The following is an 18,658-nucleotide window of genomic DNA, read 5'->3' on the forward strand; positions in this document are numbered from 1 at the left end:
ATATTGTTGGCTTCTAAGTCACTGTCAAGAGAAAACTTCACTAATTAGGCTCAGTTTTTTTTAAGCAAAATAAGAATCAGAGACTCGATCTGTCCCAGACTGGAGGGCCAGATGAAATGTTACAGAGGGCCGGATCTGGCCCACGGGCCTTGAGTTTGACACGTGTGTCCTAAACTCACCTTGTGTTGAAAAATGGAACGGTAGCCATCTTGAAAACAATCTCATGGGAGCTGACCTGCATTTATAAAGTGCTTTTTTTTTAATCTGGCTGCTCAAAACGATTTTACACAAGTCTCATTCATCCATTCACACACGTTTCACAAAGTGCAGATCGGTACGTGTTGTGGATGACTCTCAGCTACTACCACATCAGATTTTATCACAATATCTGTCAAATCGACTGAACTGTAGCTATTTTTGTGTAGACTAAGGTTGAGTCAGCTGTAGATGTGCATCCAATAGTTACTTCCTGAGAGATTTATGGAAATCTGTCCTGTAGTTCAATAAATATTTTGCTAACAGACTCAGTTACTGTCAAGGTTTTAAGCAAAGACGAAATGTTGTGTTTGGAGAAGATGCTCATAGTTTCAGATCAAATTCTAGCTTAATATCTTTAAAATATGTTGATTTAAAGTCATTTTTGTACAAAAACACAGACGTCGTCTTCCTTTCTCCTGTCTTTTCAGCAGCTTTAAGTAAGAATTTGTTAAATTATGAGTGCATTCAGTAACAATGAATGGTTTCTGTTTTCAGATGCTTCACCACTCGATCTCCTGCTTCAGGTAAGGTGACCCAGCAGCCGTGAAGCTTTTTCTTTAATAACAGCCGTGACGTGTAACAGACAAGCTTCACGGCCCGACACTCAAACCTGACAGAACCGCCCGGGAGTTCTGATAATGAGACGGTGGGAGATGGACGGGTGAGGCAGGTGAGGGGAGAGGCTTGTTGGGCGGTTGACAGCCAGGAAGATGATTATTAAGCTAAATTTAGCTGCTTTTTGAAAGGTCACAAAACAAAACTCCTGTCTGTAAGTCGATGCTTCCCCAGCTTTTGATGTCTGCATATTTCTACATTTGCTCAAACTCAAAAACCACAAATTTAAACCTAACATACAAGATTAATATTAAATTTTATTAGCATCCTTCAAACTGGGGTAGCTTGGTGGTCAGTGCCGCGGTCTGACGGTTCGAGCAGGAAGAGCATCCGGCGTCAAACAATCGCCAAAACGTTCATGCGAGTTTGCTCGCTGTGGCGACCTCTAAGGAAGGAAGCAGCCGAAAGAACATCTCATTTGCATCTTTTAAAACATCCATCCAAAATAGCAAAAAGGCAGAACAATTAAATCAACTGCCGCGGACTAAAAAGTAAGCCTCAAACAAACAGTTGCTGTGCTAAAACTATAACTCGGATCATAAGAAATCTCGAAGACTCTGATCGTCACATGGAAGTTTTAAAGTTTCTACAGTGTGAAAAATACCTGAAGTCTACTGAAGCACATGTGTGAGAAACTGAGAGAAAAGCGTAATACCTGCAGCCGTTAGAGACGAAAGAAGACAATAATCCCTTCGCTTTGACGTATAACTCGTATCTGTACCAGAAACTGTTGTGAAAGTAAGAGGTATATGTTTGCAGAAGTTGGTGATCATGTTTTGAAAGGCAGAATTTCGGCTAATTTTGACTCTGTGTGCGTTCTGCATGTATCTGAAAGCTAATGAAGTATTTAAAGCAAAGAAGAAAAGCAGAATTTGAATATTTGGTGCGATATTTGCACAAACCTCGAATAAATATTCAGTGTTGGTAGAGTTATATGAAGGAGTGACTGTTTTTAAAATTTTCCGGCAGATACTGAAACTGTGACCTTAAAACAGAAAGATATTACCGCACATAAAACTACCGTTCACTTTGAGAGTTTCGTTCCTCCAGAACCTTTTATTCAAGCTTTCAGACGTCTGGCGTTTCCTTCTGCGTTGACTCGGATCAAAGTTTTCTTTCGGTTTCAGCTGACTAATGAAGTCACGCGGAGTTCAGCGGAAACTTTGTAAAACGGAGGCGCGGCTGGGTTTAGATGTAACCAAACTGCGTGAAGTCCTTGCAGAGGAGCTCGGGCCGTTTTCTCATCGGGTCATCTGAGAGACGGACATCAAGGAAGGGAAGGGGGAGTTGATCCAAACGGCTCCGGAGACGCCTCGAGCCTTTGATGTGTCTGCCAGCAGACCGGCCGCGTGTTTTCCTCGGTGATAAATTGATTAATGTTCGTGCAATGACACTGGCCTCTAATGGAGCGCTGTGCAACAGATGTTTTCTTAATTCCATCTTTAGCTGCGGTGGATGTTTTTGAGGACTGAAAACGTGGAGATCGTCAGAGGAATTTCGGCTCTGATCATTTTATCCTTCTGGACAGAGTTTCCAAAACTCGCAAGCATTTATTGATAAATTCATTTTTAAAATAAAGGCTTCGCATTCCTCAAAGGAATGCACATCACCTGCTGCCTTTCATGCTAAAGTTTTAATCTAAAATCACATGTTGAGAAATGAAGTTGTAGCCATTTTGGTTAAACATCGAATGCAAACTTTCCCCTGATTGCACGAGATGTTTACTTAATGACGCTGAAATCCTCCCACATCAGATTCTGGGTCATAGCCGTTTCTGCGTTGGCTGATGTCAGATAGCCGTGGCAGTCATCTTGTATTGGAATGACCTGAAGGGGAACATCTGATGGTTAAATTCAAGTTTCATTAAGATCCTTTTATTGGAACATGAGATATTTTGATAACAGAGGAAACATTAGCAGCGGCAGGTGATGATGAGTCATTACCTCCACCGACGAGGTTCTGTTGGAACAAGTGATTAGATTTTGGTGGTGATAAGGTCAAAGGTCAAGGTTCCAGATCAGTCCGTGCCCTAATGTGACCCTTTTGTTTCCGGTTGTGTCCGTTGTTCTTTTTTTTTTTTTTTGTCAGATCTGGATGAAATGTTCAGGATATGTTGGATTAAATTCTGGTTCTGATCCAGATTCTGACCCGGATCGAACTGTCAGTGGAGGTTTGCGCTCTGAGGGCTTCTGGTTTTTAAATATTGCTCATCAAAGAGAGCCTCTGATTAAAGTGGATTGCTGCCATCTTAAAGTCCAGTCGACTATTTTTTTAAGGCTTTCTGCAAAAACTATTTAATGAAACTTTACACTGACGTCAATTTAATGTAACTGATGTTAGAAGGTTATTTATCAGCGCAGCTTCCAATGAAATCTGAGGCTCTTCTGCTGGAATATCATGAGATTTTTGCTGGGATGACCATGAAGTGTGAAACTAACAGCAGTGTCAAGGTTTATAAAATAGTTTGCATGAACTGCTGTAACATTTTTCAGATTGGTTGTTTTAAAAACCACTTTGACTGGCTGTTAATTTATCTGTAATTACTGGTTATTTGTCCAAACTGAGGTCATTCAAAGAACCACATCATTATCATTTCAATTATAAAGTGAGTCAGGAAAGTTGGGCAACATTGTTTACTCATTACTACCATTTATTTTCATTCTTTGGGAAGAACATGTCATATTTAAATGTAAGTTAACATCTGAGGACCCTTTCTTGATGTTTCATGACCCACACAGGGGCCCTGACCCCTAACTTTGGCACCACTGCTCTAACCTGTGCTGGAAGGGAAATATTTTGACTGTTTTCAGCAGAAAGTGGTTGAATCACGTTTTATAGAAACGGTCGAGCTCCTTGGTTAAAAGAAAATGACCTCATTAAGTTTAAAGTTCCAGAAACTTTGAATTTGTTGCTTTTCTTGTTTATGTGTCCTAAAGACTTGTCCTAACAGACAATAATAAGTAGAAGGGAGAAGACGGTTGTTGATTTGACAGGTGTCGTGATTTGCAGGAACTTTTTCTGCTCATTTCTGTTTTCAGACGACAGTGACCTGATTCTAAACCTGCTTCCAGGTTTTTCTCGCGCAGTCATCGCAGTGTTTGTCTTTCCATCAATAATTTGACAATAAGCTGGTGTTATTGCTTCTGCAGAAATGACAGCATGACATTTACTTTGAATGATGACCTGAAATAGTTTTCTTCCTCTCTATACACTCGGTGTTTTGATGGATGAGGCGCGGGCTGCTGTCTGCACCATCTTTACATCTTATTGTCTCATAAGTCACCGAGCTTCCAAAGGACTCTGACGATCCTGCTGTATTTCTGCTTGCACAGGTGAGGGCCGAATTATTAAATAAATGCTCGGGCTTTGATCTGTATGAAAGCTCGAGTGAAGAGCTGAATGGCTGCTGCCTCCTTCATCACTTCTGATTTGTAGCATCTGTCACATGCAGAAACAAAACCAGTTTTTATGAGCGCACTAACTTTTCTGATGCGTTTTCCCATCTTCTTCATCTTGTTTACGTCGCCCTTCCAACTCGGAATATTCCCTTCTTCATCACAGTCTGCTGACAGGGAAACTATTTCTGTTCTTAAAGCTTCAGTAGTTTTACTTCCTGCAGAACAAAAGAGAAAAAGATGCTCATCCGCTGACATTTGGACAGATCTGGTGATCTTTTTTTACTCTGGAAACACGAGGATGGTTAAACTGCTCGGCTTTGGCAGCAATGTTTCTTTCAGAGCGAATAAAGCCAACAACTTTAATGAATCTGGTTTCTTTTTTTTTACATGCAGTTGTGTTTGTTTTGTCTAATTTAGGAAGCCCACCACTTCTAAATGAACTTGGCAAACACAAAAATGGCTAAAACTCTTACAGTTTTGGATCCTAATGAACTTTTTTTATAAAGTTTTGGCATGCAAAGTTTCGAATGATGTGCGTTCATTGAAGGAAAAATTGTTTTTTAATTGAATTTGTATTTTTTTCCTGCAGAGAATTTGAACCTACACAATTTCTGCAGCAGCAACAGAAACCGTTTGTTTTCCCGCCTGTGGAAAAGTGTGTACATAAAAGCAAAAACAGTACCTTTTTTTTAACAAACGCTTTATAGAAACCTGTTTTTTGTTGCAGCTAGATATCCAGATGTGGATTTTTCTGCCAATATTTGAGTATTTGGCCTCTGATTCATCTTTGTCCAAGACGCTGGAAACAGGAGCGTTTCCATATGTGAATGCTAAATAAATTGAAAACACTCAAACGCTGCATACTTTCCTTTAAACAACAGTCCTATAAGTACAAACAGTCCACATGAAACCTATTTACTGGGACGATTTATTTTCTCCTTCGCAGATAAAACCTGAGGTAGATGTCGGAGGATTTGTTCTTAAATATACAAATAAAAACTGAGTGGAAAGATGTTTCTGGATAAGTAAGTTAGCATGAAGGTGATGGTTTAATTCAACCATTCTAGTCATATTAAAGGATTATTTTTGGGTGGTTTAAATGCTAAACCACAAACCAGTCCTGAATGCTCCGTTAGAATCAGCTGCCACATGCACCATATTTTGTTTTCTATCTAAAAAATTAGCCTTAAAGTGTTTTCAAAGTACGCTGATTGTCAAAGGTTTGCAAATTAATATTAAAATTAGATGGTAATTATAATTACGCTCAGTTAATTTTCCTATTTTTTTTCTTTTTTTTGCAAGCTATGGAGAGTAATACTTGAACCCTGGGGTGATTTCTGCATAAAATGCAATTCTTGTCATGAAATGTATATATTTTGTATTCGGGGCATTTTTCCTGGAAAAGCTTTGTGGCGTTTTTGCTTCGTATTAAATCAGTTTGACTCAGTTTGGAGGAAATTATCACTTTATAGAAGAGGATAGCCAAGTTAGTGATTTATCTTTTATTTTTATCATCATTATACCTCCATATGAACAGCGTCTCGTGCATCCTTTCTTTTCCACTTTAACCTTCTTATTCACGGGTTAAAGCAGAATAAATTCCCGTTTCTGTCTCCGTTGATCAACTCGTCTCCAGTGGGAAGTAAAAAAAAAAGTAGTTGTTCCTAATATTTTAACATTTCTTATAACTTTACAGCCTGGTTTATTTGGCATTTCCTCAATTTCCTCACTGCTGCTCGTTATATCATTTCCAATTAGACTTGTTTTTTTTCCGCCAGCATCCTTTAGTTGACCTTTTCCCACAAAGATCTCTTTTTCTTTCAAAGTTGAGCAGAATATTTCCCTCAGTTCATTCAGCCGCCTCCATAAAACCCTTTTAGTCACCGTTTGTCATGTGGTGGATGTTTCTACGATCAGTTTGTACTTTATAGCTGCCTTCTGGTCAGATGATACGACAGTTTTTTTTAATGAAATGCTTTAATAACAGTGTTGTTTAAGACTTGAAGTTCTGCTTTAACTGTTTGGGGAACATGTGAGGGTTAAGAGACTAATCCATCTATGAGAGATTATTAAAACTCCTACAAATATTCAATCCTGTTTGCACAGATGCATCAAAACTTCTACTTATAAAGTTTTAAAATTACAAATTATCCACCGCCGCTGACTGACAAACCGTTTTTTTTTTGTCTTTTTGTTTCTTTTTAATATTCACAATTTGATGCTTCTAGTCAAGATATTGGGTAAGGACGCGTCTGTTGTGCTGAAAATAACAATTCAGGTAAACGTTTGGCATCTTAAATGTTCTTAAATTGTAATTTTCTGGGGTTTCTTTGCAGAGGTGAGGTGGCTTTGGAATCATTTTGATGCCCATTAATTTAAAATTCAGATTTTTAAAATGCAAATCATCTGTTGGAACAGATTAAATTGGAGGTTTAACTGTTTTTTTGTTTGTTTTTTAACCATACAAATGCAGTTTTTAGGCTCTGAAAACAATATTTTCTCTTTAATCCATTCAGGCCAAAGTGAGGATTTTTACTTGCATCAAGAGTTAAAGATAGACTGGAAACTGGATTATATTTTATATTTTTTTAAGAAAATATCAGATCATTTGTGTGATTTTTGTAAATAGTATCCGGGAACAGCTACATGCTGCAAGTTAACAAAGCTGGTTTTTATATTATCTCAAGAAAACAAGCTTTGTTTTCATAATTAGATAATTGTGGTGTGAAAATGAACAATTCTTGTTATTCTTTTATCATTCAGTGTTACTGTAGCAAGTGTAAATACATCAGTAGGTGGTTCCTGATGTGACATTTTTTAGCTTGAGTTCGATTGTTTTTATGAAGAACTCCTTTTGTTGGGATTTTCAGACTGATTTCTAGTTATCAGGGAAGAACTAAAGCTGGAAAAAGCTAAATGTTTGGACGATAAAAAAGGTTTTGTTTCGAGATATCCTGTAAATAAGTGTGTCCTCTCCAGGCTTCCATAAGACATCGTGAGGGGAGGAAAATCTGCTTTAAAATGATCGGAGCTGCTATGTAATTTGTCTTTTTAGGAGCTTATAAAACCTTTTAAAGACATCGTTTTTGTGGTGCGATAAGAGTTGTTTGAAGGCTTCTGTTTTAGTTTTAAACAAAGATATAAAATGTATTTTTCCTATAAAGTAATCCTGAATGCAACTAAATCACAAATGAAACCTGAAGCTTAGAAACTATATTTTGTTTTCTTTAAACGACTCATTTGGTATTTTTATGTCCAGAAACAAAATTCTGCATGTTTAGTTCAACATATGTTAAATTAAATAAGTAAAACAGATTGCACCGCTCGCAGCGACGTCAGCCGAGTGTCTCACAACATGTTCCTCCTCACATTCTGAAATGATAAATTCCTCACATCCCTCCTCTGTTTATCTCAGCAGTTATGTTTGGCTTGAAGGTGCATTTCTCCACTCATTGTGTTAGCGTAGCAACGCTGCCAGTGAAGATTACCAAATTTTCTGGTGAAGTTTCCCCCCTTGGGATGTCATTACTTCAAACCCTCCTGCAATTCATCAATTTCTAATTAACATTTGCATATTAGATTGTCAGGGGTGCCTATGAGGAAGGTGGAGGGGGGGGGGCTCGCACACATGAACCCATGCTAATTAATTGAAATAAAATCAGCCTGCAGCTTGAGAGGGGGCGGAGCAATGAAAAGCTTCAACAACCAGTGGGAGGGGCGGGCGTGATGCTCGAGCGGCACCGGCGACACCCGGTGCATCAGAAACCTCAGCGACTGCAAACGAGCCATTTCTGCCCTTTTAACACACAGGAAGAGCTCAAAAACATAAAAAAATGAAATGTTGGCCTTTTTAAACCCAATCCTTTTTATTCAGGCAGGCTTTAATACTTAAAAATGGTTTTATATACCCTGTTTACCTGCTTTATGTTTACCTTTATATGTTGATTTTGTTAATCACTTTAGTCTCTAATATCATGGATATGGAAAGGACAACAAAGGAAACGTGTGAATCCTATTTATTATTGAGAACTCTCAATAATTTGCTTCAAATTTGTTTAAAAATGATGAACTTTCTTAAAAACAGTCACTGTAATGCAGTGGCTAACATCTGACCTGTTTTCACTGCTTGTAGTAATAGGAGTTAATAATTTGCATGAAACTGGGCGGAGCCTTCGTTATCATGATTATAAATTCATAAACATTCATTTCTGTGTAACAGGGCTGAGTCAGGTCCTCTGGACGGGTTCTGAGCAGCTTCAGAGTGAATCAACCAGCTGGGTGTGGCGCCCAAAACCAGTTCTCATGCGAAACAGGACCGTCGGCCTAACGACTGATCGTTAGGTTCCTGATGGCTGCTTGCTTAGGGATAAGAGATCCTCGCATTAACAGCATTAAAGGAGGGGGACAGTTGGACACGGAGGCCTCCGGTTCTGTTTAATGCAGGGGTGTCCAATCCTGGTCCTGGAGAGCCATCCTGCATGTTTTACTCGTTTCTCTGCTCCAACACACCTGATTTGAATCAATGGGGGATTAACAGGCTTCTGCAGAACAAGAAGAGGTGATTTAACCTCTGAATCAAGTGTGTTGGAGCAGAGAAACAAGGAAAGGACTTGGCTCGGCATCAGGACCTTCATTTCTGTGTTATTTGTGGTCAAAGAGCCGCATGTGCAGTGGTGGACAGTAACGGAGCACATTTACTTGATTACTGTGCTTAAGTACATTTTTTAAGAATCTTTACTTTACTTGAGTAATTTTTTTTGGGGGGGGAACTTATAACTTTCCCTCCACTACATTTCCAGGAAGCTGGTCGTTACTTCGTGGTAACAGATTCAACCTTTAACCTCTGCTCCATAGTGAAAGTGTGAGGAGAACCAAGACTCTCTGGTTTGGTGGGTTTTTACATAAAAAATCCTTATTTTTTTGTGGCATTTTTATCCTGAAGTTCTTTCCAGGTGGTGCAGAAGTTGCAGCAGAGTGTTTCTACGCGTCCATACATCAGGTGGTTTCTGAAAGTTACAAGTTTCTGTAAAATAATACAGCAACATACTGATATTAGAAAATTTTATTTGTATTTTTGAATACTTAAGTACTTTTAAATGCACATACTTTTGAATACTTAAGTATTTTCAAAAGTGAGTACTTCAGTATTTTAACTCGAGTACATTTTTGACCGAGCAACTTTTACTTGTAGTTGAGTAAGATTTGACCATGAGTATCGATACTTTTACTCAAGTACTATAGTTGAGTACTTCGTCCACCACTGCACATGTGGCCCTGGAGCCATGGGTTGCAGACCCCCTAAGCTACTGATGGGAGTGATTTTTAATATGCTGCGTGGTGGATACTTTACATTAGATATTAGATGCATAAACAACTTGTACCTTCAGCCTTCAGCTATCAATAAAGGTCATTCAGCTGTTAATGTCATATTCATTCATAGGTTTGTTGTCGGCAACAAACTTCTGGCTGCAGGTCAGTCATAAATAAAGCAAAGCTGAAGCTTTATGAGTTAATGAGTCAAGATCCAAATTTACATTATAATTTAACTCAGCTGATCCCATCTAAAACTGTCCATCAGCAATAAAAGATGATTTTAGCTTGATGTGATTCTGCAGATATCAGCTGATGCCGATCCCGTGACGTAACTTTGCTTTAAGGCTGAAAACTGAAGTTCGGTCTCTAAATGTTGTTTCTGCTTTGTATGCAAATGTGCTGAAGTAAATATTTTCTAACTCGGGAATTGCACTTGAGGCGGATGAATTAAAAATGCAAAACAACCCAAACATCTCCTCAAAGATCACAGCTGTGTGGCTCCACGCATGAGGGATCGGGCTTAATGTGCTCACTTCAACACATTTACTGTTTGTTTTCAGGGGTAAAGGTGCAAATCCAGTTCAGGGATGGTTATAAAATGGGCCACGAACATTACATCTGGAGAGGATTCGTCCCGGTTTGTCAGTGAATTGTTTAAAAACCGTCTCTGGAGCTCAGATTTTTTTTTGAAACAGGAAAAAAAAAGAAAGTAAATGTGTGTTTTCCTGCATCTTGTCTCATGTTTAATGAAGAAAGACGTGCGATCATGTAACTGCGCTCCTGTTAGCAAAATCTCCTTCAAACCACTGAACTTTAAAAAAAATAAAATACTTAAAGTAACATTGGATTCGTGTTCAAGATGGTCGCCACAACTAATTAACCATAGCAAATGCAGAAAGGGCTGCAAATCTACAAACAGACCTAAAATGTGGCGTGGTAGTAGCTGAGACTGATCCCTAACACACATTCTGAGTGCTAACGAACGGCAGAAAGTCAGCTCTGTTAGCAAAATATCTCATCAACCACTGGATGGATTTTCATGAAACTTTCAGAAAATAATCCTTCGTTGCACGTCTACATCGGATTAACTTTTGGAGTCAGTCCAATTCAAAATGGACGCCACAGCTAATCAATATTAGACAACATGCATATAGCTATAACGCAGTTAATTGGACAGATATTGAGCTAAAATCTGATGTGGTAGTAGCTGAGAGTCATCCCCAACTCATACCCTGACTGTGAGCTCTTATTATTATTGCACGAGATTATTTAGTGTTCTTTTAAAACTCTTTTATTGACAGAAAGGAATGTTGTTCCCTCTTTATTTATACAATAAAACAAATAAATAACATTTATAAATGTTAACTTTAAAAGGACAACATGAAACTTAAAGGCTACAGCCCACATAAAAACTTTTCTGAAGTTTTATTTAAAGTAAAAGTATCAGCAGCAGACCTTGAATTATAAATTATCTGATAGTTTTAGAAGAAAATCGTATTAGAAATCCAATCATTTTTAAGTTTGAGAACTTTAAATCGAACGTGACCGTGATTAGGCTTGGTGTAGATGAATGGAAACTTTTATTGATTTCAGAGGGAAACTCAAAAAAACCCCGAAGGTTTAAGGAGAAATTCATTACAAGCTGACAGAATGATGTCGTTTCACGATTCAAGGACAACAGGACCTTTTCATTTCATTGTCCCCTAAAAACAACTCAACCCTCCACATCAATCTGCTCTTTTTGCTGTAAAATTGCATGTTGTGTCAAGTTGCAGCGGAGTCGTACGCTCTGATTATCAGCCAGTGCAGCGAGTCTTTGGCTGTCTCCTGAGAATGCTAATCACTCTTCTATTAGATTTTTCTGTGACGCCTGCCATTAATCCTCACAGTCCTGTGTGATGAAACTGCAGCACTCTTTTGAACGTAATTAACTCCTATGATCGCTTTTGAACCTCGCTGAATTGAGTGCTCTGATCGAGAGAAATTACACCAGCCTATTGCAAGTATTTAATGGACCCACGAGTGTCAATTAATCTGGAGAAGCTTTTCATTGCACTTTCTTTTCATGTCCGCTAACCCAGGTTTTTATTAAAATGCTTTTATTCTCAGCCTTTGACTTCTGAATGGAGCAGCGTTAGAAGGCATTACAATAACCTTCGTTTTTTTGTTGTTTTTCATAATCCTGGGGGTGATGGACCTCCATCGCTTTCTCCTCAGACTTTGACTTTACCTCGTTAGGCGCGGATTTATGAGGGGGAAGGAATTAAACTTTTATTAAAACTAGACGACTTCTCATATTTTAGGTTTGTGCAAAAATGTTCACGAAGATGAAATGAAGCTAGCATTGATTGAAAGACTGCGTGTCGCCCACCGTAATAGATTTAATTATCTTTATCTGGACAGGAGGGTGAAGCCGTAGATTTATTATTTGTATTTGCTTAAAAAAAGTGAAGTGAAATTTATTTATATAGCACTTTTCAGCAACAAGGCGATCCAAAAGTACAGATAAAAACATCAAATATAGAAACACAGAAAATAAAAACATCAAGCATGTATAATCTAAATGAAATATGAGATAATCTAAATAAAGTCATGAAACTAAACATGAGCTAAGACGGTCAAAATAGTAGCTAAAATCTAAATGAAATCATTATAAAGTTAAAGCCAAACTAAACAACAATCAGGAATCTATCTTAGCTCATATGTTAGGTATTGTTATTGTTAAACTAAACTAAATGTACAGGAAGGCTAAATAAGCTAACATAAACTGAAACATGATAATGCTAAGCTAACGGTACAAGAGGCTAACTAATAGTACCAAAGGCCCGCTAAACAGCCAACATGAAAAATGCTAAAAAGACACAACTTCCTAATAAGAGGCCCAGTTATTTAAGATTTAAGGGTTTAAAAATTGAGTTTAACTCTTTATAAAGCATTAATAATAAGAAATTAGGCTCACTTTGAAATGCCATATTAGTTCTCATTCAGGTAAAATTTGTTTAGCTTAATTAACCAACTTTATTTGCCAAAACAAACCAATCATCTACAACTGCTCATAGTGCCACAAATTCAGGTAACTTACTGACAAATGTCTGATATTTAAATGAAAAAGACATTAAACGTCAGGTAATGAGTCTGTTACAGTTCATGCACCGTTTTATAAATTATGTTTACAAACTCATGAATAACATTTTAGGAGGTGTTGCCAAAAGATTTAGATAGATAAACATCAAATGACTCCCAAAATGTCTTGTTTAGTGACTGAGAATTTTATGAAAGAAGTTTGCTTCTTCAGTGGGAATTTATCAGACAGATAAGAGCTCAGTTTTATCTTTGATTTCACATTTAAGGTCTGGGTAAAACATCTGTTATTTCAGAATAAAAGTTGATGATGAGGAGCTTTTAGGCTTTTCTTCCTGCCGTGGAGGCCATAAACGTGGTCCTTGTACGCTGCTTCGTCAGGACAAAAGAAAATTAAAAACTGTTTGAAAAGCTGCTTTTCTGCGTTCAGATCCTGATGAATTCAGCGCACCAGCTTCACGTTCGGAAAAGCTCAGGTGTTTTTTTTTTTTGTTTCTATAGTTCTGTGAACTTCATCACAGCGTCTGGCTAAAAATTGTTCTTACAGCACCCAGGGGAGCTCAGGATAATGTCTTCTTTTCATATTGAGCTCTGTGGTAAATGGTTCTCTAATTCAGTGTCTCCAGAGGGAAGCGAGGATGCTGAAAACGAGGCACAGCAACAGATTGTACTAAATCAAACCGTGTTGTAATTGATGTTGTATAGGGTATAAACAGTAAAGTTTGCAATCAATGTGTAATGAAACAAATTAAACAACTTTTTTTTTAATTTATGGATGGATAACAGATTATTTTACTAAAAAAAAAACTCTACATATATGTATATCCATCATGGAGCAGCTAAATTGCATGAATTTGTCACCAAACGTGAGCTTTAAGGACCCCTCGATCCTTTCAGATGAGTTTTAGATTTTATTTAAATTTTTTTTATGTTAAGAGGGAGAATCAGAAGACCAGAAATGTCATGCGTTTAACAGATAATTGATGAATATTCACCAAATCAGTCTTCCAGAGTTTGCCCAGCCTCTAATCAAAAAGCGTGGTGGGCATCACAAGTAATTGATGCATAACTAATGACGTGGTGATTAATAGCTCGGCGCCGGCTTGCATAAATGTGGCTGATTTTAAAGATGAGGAACGTCGCCCCTGTGCAAAGACCCTGTATGGTTCTGTGATGCGTTCAAGGCCAAGGAACACTGTCGAGCCGTCACTCATATGAAAGCCGTCTAATTAGAGGGAAAAAAGCTCAGTGCTAATAAGTGACGGTGTTAATTAGGTTTGTCCAGGCATATGGAGATCCGCTTGCTGGGAATGATGACAGGAAGAGTCAGTTTTCTGCATCTTGTTGTTCGACGATGGCGTATCTGATCTCTGCTCTGTGTTTGGCTCAATAATATTCAATTGAAGGCCCGTTGGGTTTTGTAAAGGTTACGGTTTCGTTCCTCTTGACATAAGGGCGACCGCACGTGACGGGTTCTCACCCTCCGCTCGCAGCCGAGAAGAAAAGGCACTAATTACTGACATCCCACTCGTGCTAATACGTTTCTGATTCAAATGAGGGTCAACAGTTTCCTCATCTGCATGAGCGCCAAACAAAGCAGCATTAAAATACCGAGACATCTCCGCTCAGCCAGGTCGCAGGAGCCGAAGAGACCAGCAGCTGCAGCCGAGGATGAGAATGGCAGCCGAACACGATGCAATTATCTCACCCTGTGTGCTTGTTAAAACAGATGGTCCTGTGGGACCAGCGAAACAGCGTCCCTGCCTCCTCCCGTCACCGGTTGATCCAACGTTGTTTCAGGCTAATATTAGCCACAGATAAGGACACCTGCAGAGTGAAGACACGTCAACAAGAAATACAAGGAAGTCGTCCCGAGTCTGCAGAGGAAACGAAAAAGGACGACATGCTGGGGTGTTTGATCACTTCTTTCTCCTAAATTGAAGTATTTATTTTTAAATCGGTTCTTGACTGCACTACTTTGAATTTAAATAAGTTTCTCTTTCTTTGTTTGGGGGAAAAATATTTGGGTCCGGATGAGTCTGTTCCAGTTAATGCTGAACCCATTTGTGGCGATGGCGTTGACGTTAGCAAAACGGCAAAAAAAGGAAGAGAAATTTAAATACATATACATGTTGAAGTCAAGAAAGGACAAGCGCCCCTAGAGGCTGGCTGCAGTACAGTTTTAAAGAGGGGTTTGAAGTCAACCTGCTTCTGTTATGCTTCTGAGCCACCAACGCAGGTAGTCACAGAACTGAAAGGGTCTGCCTGCGTCGTAATTATGACAGAGGGTTCTGCAACCAGCCAGAACCTAAGATCTCTGACGCACGTTTGATGCTCCACGCCTCCTATGGTTCCACAGTCCCTGCCTAATTTCTGAACGCTCACATCAACACGGAACGTAGCGGGCATCTTAAAGATGAGCTCGTCTTTGCAAGTGCAGTAAACTGAAAGCAAATTTTGACTGCTGCGTGAGTAAATTCAGCTTCTCTTGCTCATCTTTAAAGCTTTGCCTGGTCTTTCACCTGGTTAGCTAAACTTTTTATTTTAATTTTAAACCTTGTAGAGCGCCTGAGCAGCTTCTTTTGGATGCTCCTCGTTCCAATTATTAAGGGAGATTGTTTTTATGGATGGATTTTTGCTGTTGTGACCCCAAAAACCATGGAATCAGCCGTATTGAGGGTTTTAAAGCACAGTTTGACTGTTCCTTTGGTGTTTAATTGCTATTATTGAGTTTAGCATTTTAAGTAGTTTGGCATTTTAATTTTTTTTGCAAATTTACTAATGGAGATAAATGACTGGAGCAGGTTTCTTTTGTGTTAATGTCCCTAGGCTATTAGTTTTTTGTTGCTTTTATGGGTTTATTGTGCAGAAGTGGTTGTTTCGAGCATGCTTTATGAATAAAGTTGATTTTTGATGACGGATATTTTGGCTCCTTAATATTAGGTGGATCTTCCTGTTTTGTGCCTTTTTTTTACATGATGCTCTTTGAGTTTTTCTTTTTTATCTATTTAAGAATTGTATTTAAGAAAATACCTGTTTGGTTAACGAGGACGGTGAACTCTGAAGTCTCCCGTGTTGTTTTATTCCTGTTTCCAGACTCTAAACTGCTCATTACACAAATGTTGGTGTCGGATGGGTCGGCTTGTCATAAGTATAAGCTGCTTTTAATAGTTATAACTCTCTGAAGCTATTGGGTGATTTAAAATGTAGGTTCTTATTACCGGTTATTAGCAATTAGTATGGAGTGTGTCTACATTGTGAATTAAAGGTGACAGATCGCGTACTGCCTGAGGAGGTCAGCAGCGTAAGAAATGAAAATTTTCCATTAGAGATATAACTATCCCATTATTGCAGGCTGTAATTATTTGGGTGGCTTTATATTTTTTTTGCTCTGGAGGTTCAGGTTATTTAATTACAGACATTAGCCATCTCAAATTAAAGCTCAGACTTGGCGCTGTAAAGTCATTTACATGATTTTATTGTGCAGTAAATGTGCCGAGGCAAAGAACAAGACTGTTTAGCTGTCAAAGTGTGATCGGTATCATACATTTATTAAAATGAAGATCGTTTTCAGAGAGTGAACCTATTGAACAGACTCAGACATGTGAAATGACGCTCGGCTGAATATAAAATGATCCCAATGTAGTTTTCCATTAGGTGTTGATAAAAAAAGTGTTTCTGTGATAATTAAACAAGGTATATTGGGGGGAAACAAGCCTGCACGAGTTCTATATTCTTAATTTAGTTTGCACAGACCATAAAAAAAGATGTGGGTTCAGGTGCATGTTCAAACCTGTGCTGAATTTATACAAAACATAAATTAACCTCAGAGCTCTTCCTTATGTGCTGCATGGCTGTTATTTACTATGGATACACCTTAATAAAATGGGAATGGTTGGTGATATTAACTTCCTGTTTGTGGCACATTAGTATATGAATGGGTGGTGACCATGGCGGCCATTTTGGGTCCAACTTTTGTTTTGTCAATGGGAAGAGGGTCATGTGACACATCAAACTTATTGGGAATTTCACAAGAAAAACAACGGTGTGCTTGGTTTTAACCTAACTTTATTCTTTCATGAGTTATTTACAAGTTTCCCACCACTGATAAAATGTGTTCAAAGTGTTGGATTGTTAATGCAACCCTCTTCTCCCACTTCCACTTCCTGGAAAGTGGATTGGTCGTCGTGGGCCAGTTGAACGGCCCCCAAGGTCTCCCGATCTGACCCCCTTAGACTTTTATCTTTAGGGTCATCTGAAGGCGATTGTCTCTGCTGTGAAGATACGAGATGTGCAGCACCTGAAACTACGGATACTGGAAGCCTGTTCTCGCATTTCTCCTGCGGTGTTGCTGTCAGCGTGTGAAGAGTGGGAGAGGAGGGTTGCATCGACAATCCAACACTTTGAACACATTTTATCAGTGGTGGGAAACTTGTAAATAACTCACGAAAGAATAAAGTTAGGTTAAAACCAAGCACACCGTTGTTTTTCTTGTGAAATTCCCAATAAGTTTGATGTGTCACATGACCCTCTTCGCATTAAAAAAAAAAAAAAAAAAAGTTGGACCCAAAATGGCCGCCATGGTCACCACCCATCTTGAAATGTGCCACAAACAGGAAGTTAATATCACCAACCATTCCCATTTTATTAAGGTGTATCCATATAAATGGCCGACCCTGTATTACTTTTAACTATTACTGGTTTTGATGCAAACACATATTCTCCGTCTACCCCCCCCCCTTTTTTTTTTTGGAGTTAAAGATTATAACCTGATTTTTAAAAAAGCCTTCAAGTGCAAACGCTTCATATATCCTTGAGGAAAATCCGTGCGATAGGCAAACCTCCTCACTTGCTGTAATCAGCGTTTCATGGTATCAACCGTTTCAATCATCATATTTCCCTCCGAAGCAGCACGTGCAGCGGCTGTCGATCTTCCCCTTCAAGGTGTGATTTATGTGTAGGTGTGTGCATTCTTACACGTTATCAGCACACCTGAAGACATGCATATGTGTGCTGGGAATGTGTTTACCCTTGTTATCGGTTTGATTTAGAAAGCTCGTGGGGTGGGGAGGATGGGGAAATGAGTTGAGGAAGATTAGGGTTTAGAAATGAGATGGAAAATAAATAAATGTTGTGGTTTTTGTGATGGAGATATTTAATATAGGCAGATCTGAAAAGAAGGGAGATTAAATCGGCGTACGGACGCTGAAGATATTTACTTAGACACTCGGTTTAAAAGGAGCTAGTCAGAGATGGTTTACGTCTTATAAAGGTAGGAAATTAAGCTGAAAATCTATTTTTCCTTTTTCTAAAACAGTTTTCAAAGAAAAAGACAGGTAAGAGCTGCAGAATAAACTGTAGCTGGCAGTGAAAACCTACAAGCTGAAATGCTGTTCACCGCCCTTCACGTTTACTCAAGTGTTTAAGATAAAAACTGAGCGTTAAAGGTCTTCTGCAGTGGAACAAAACAAAACATCACTACAGTGACAAAAGCAGGGGGTTAAAGGATGATATGAACTTTGGAGTTTTGAGAGTGATTAACAGGCTTCTGCAGAACATGAAGAGGTGATTTAACCACTGAATCAGGTGTGTTGGAGCAGAGAAACAAGGAAAACATGCAGGATGGTGGCCCTGAGAACCAGGATTGGACACCCCTGATGTGCAGTATTTAGAAATCCTACCGTTGCTGAGCATCTTTCTCTATTTCAAATTACGTGTGAGAAAATGAGTTTAGTCCAATAAGTCAGACCCTCCAGGATTTCGCAATGTTGCGATCGCAACTATTAACGCAAAACCAAGCAAACCCCGCAAAATCTCAACTTTTTGCAACTTTGCCCAAAGCACCGCAACTTTCCCGCAACTTTAACCAATATTTATTGTTTCTAAAGTGATTCGCCACCGTTTCTGCGGTCTAGTCTCTTCTTTGTGGGTTTGTGTAGCATGGAATACAAAATAACCCCAAATAACTCAGGAAGAAGACACGTGACGTCACT

The 18,658-nt window shown here is 38.7% G+C and overlaps 1 protein-coding gene across 3 annotated transcripts in view; it reads left to right on the forward strand.

Annotated features, from left to right (window-relative positions):
• Positions 1-18,658, forward strand: part of LOC108243851 (neuropilin-1a-like) — a 152,771-nt gene that overhangs the window by 48,766 nt on the left and 85,347 nt on the right. For 2 of the 3 annotated variants that reach the window (XM_025008902.2, XM_025008901.2), the window contains one exon: positions 754-782. The exons of the other annotated variant lie outside the window; for it this stretch is intronic. The gene's annotated coding sequence lies outside the window, so the exon portion shown is untranslated. The remainder of the gene's footprint in view (positions 1-753; positions 783-18,658) is intronic. 3 annotated transcript variants of the gene reach the window in all.

The sequence above is a fragment of the Kryptolebias marmoratus genome, linkage group LG20 (genome assembly GCF_001649575.2).
Source record: "Kryptolebias marmoratus isolate JLee-2015 linkage group LG20, ASM164957v2, whole genome shotgun sequence".
NCBI lineage: Eukaryota > Metazoa > Chordata > Actinopteri > Cyprinodontiformes > Rivulidae > Kryptolebias > Kryptolebias marmoratus.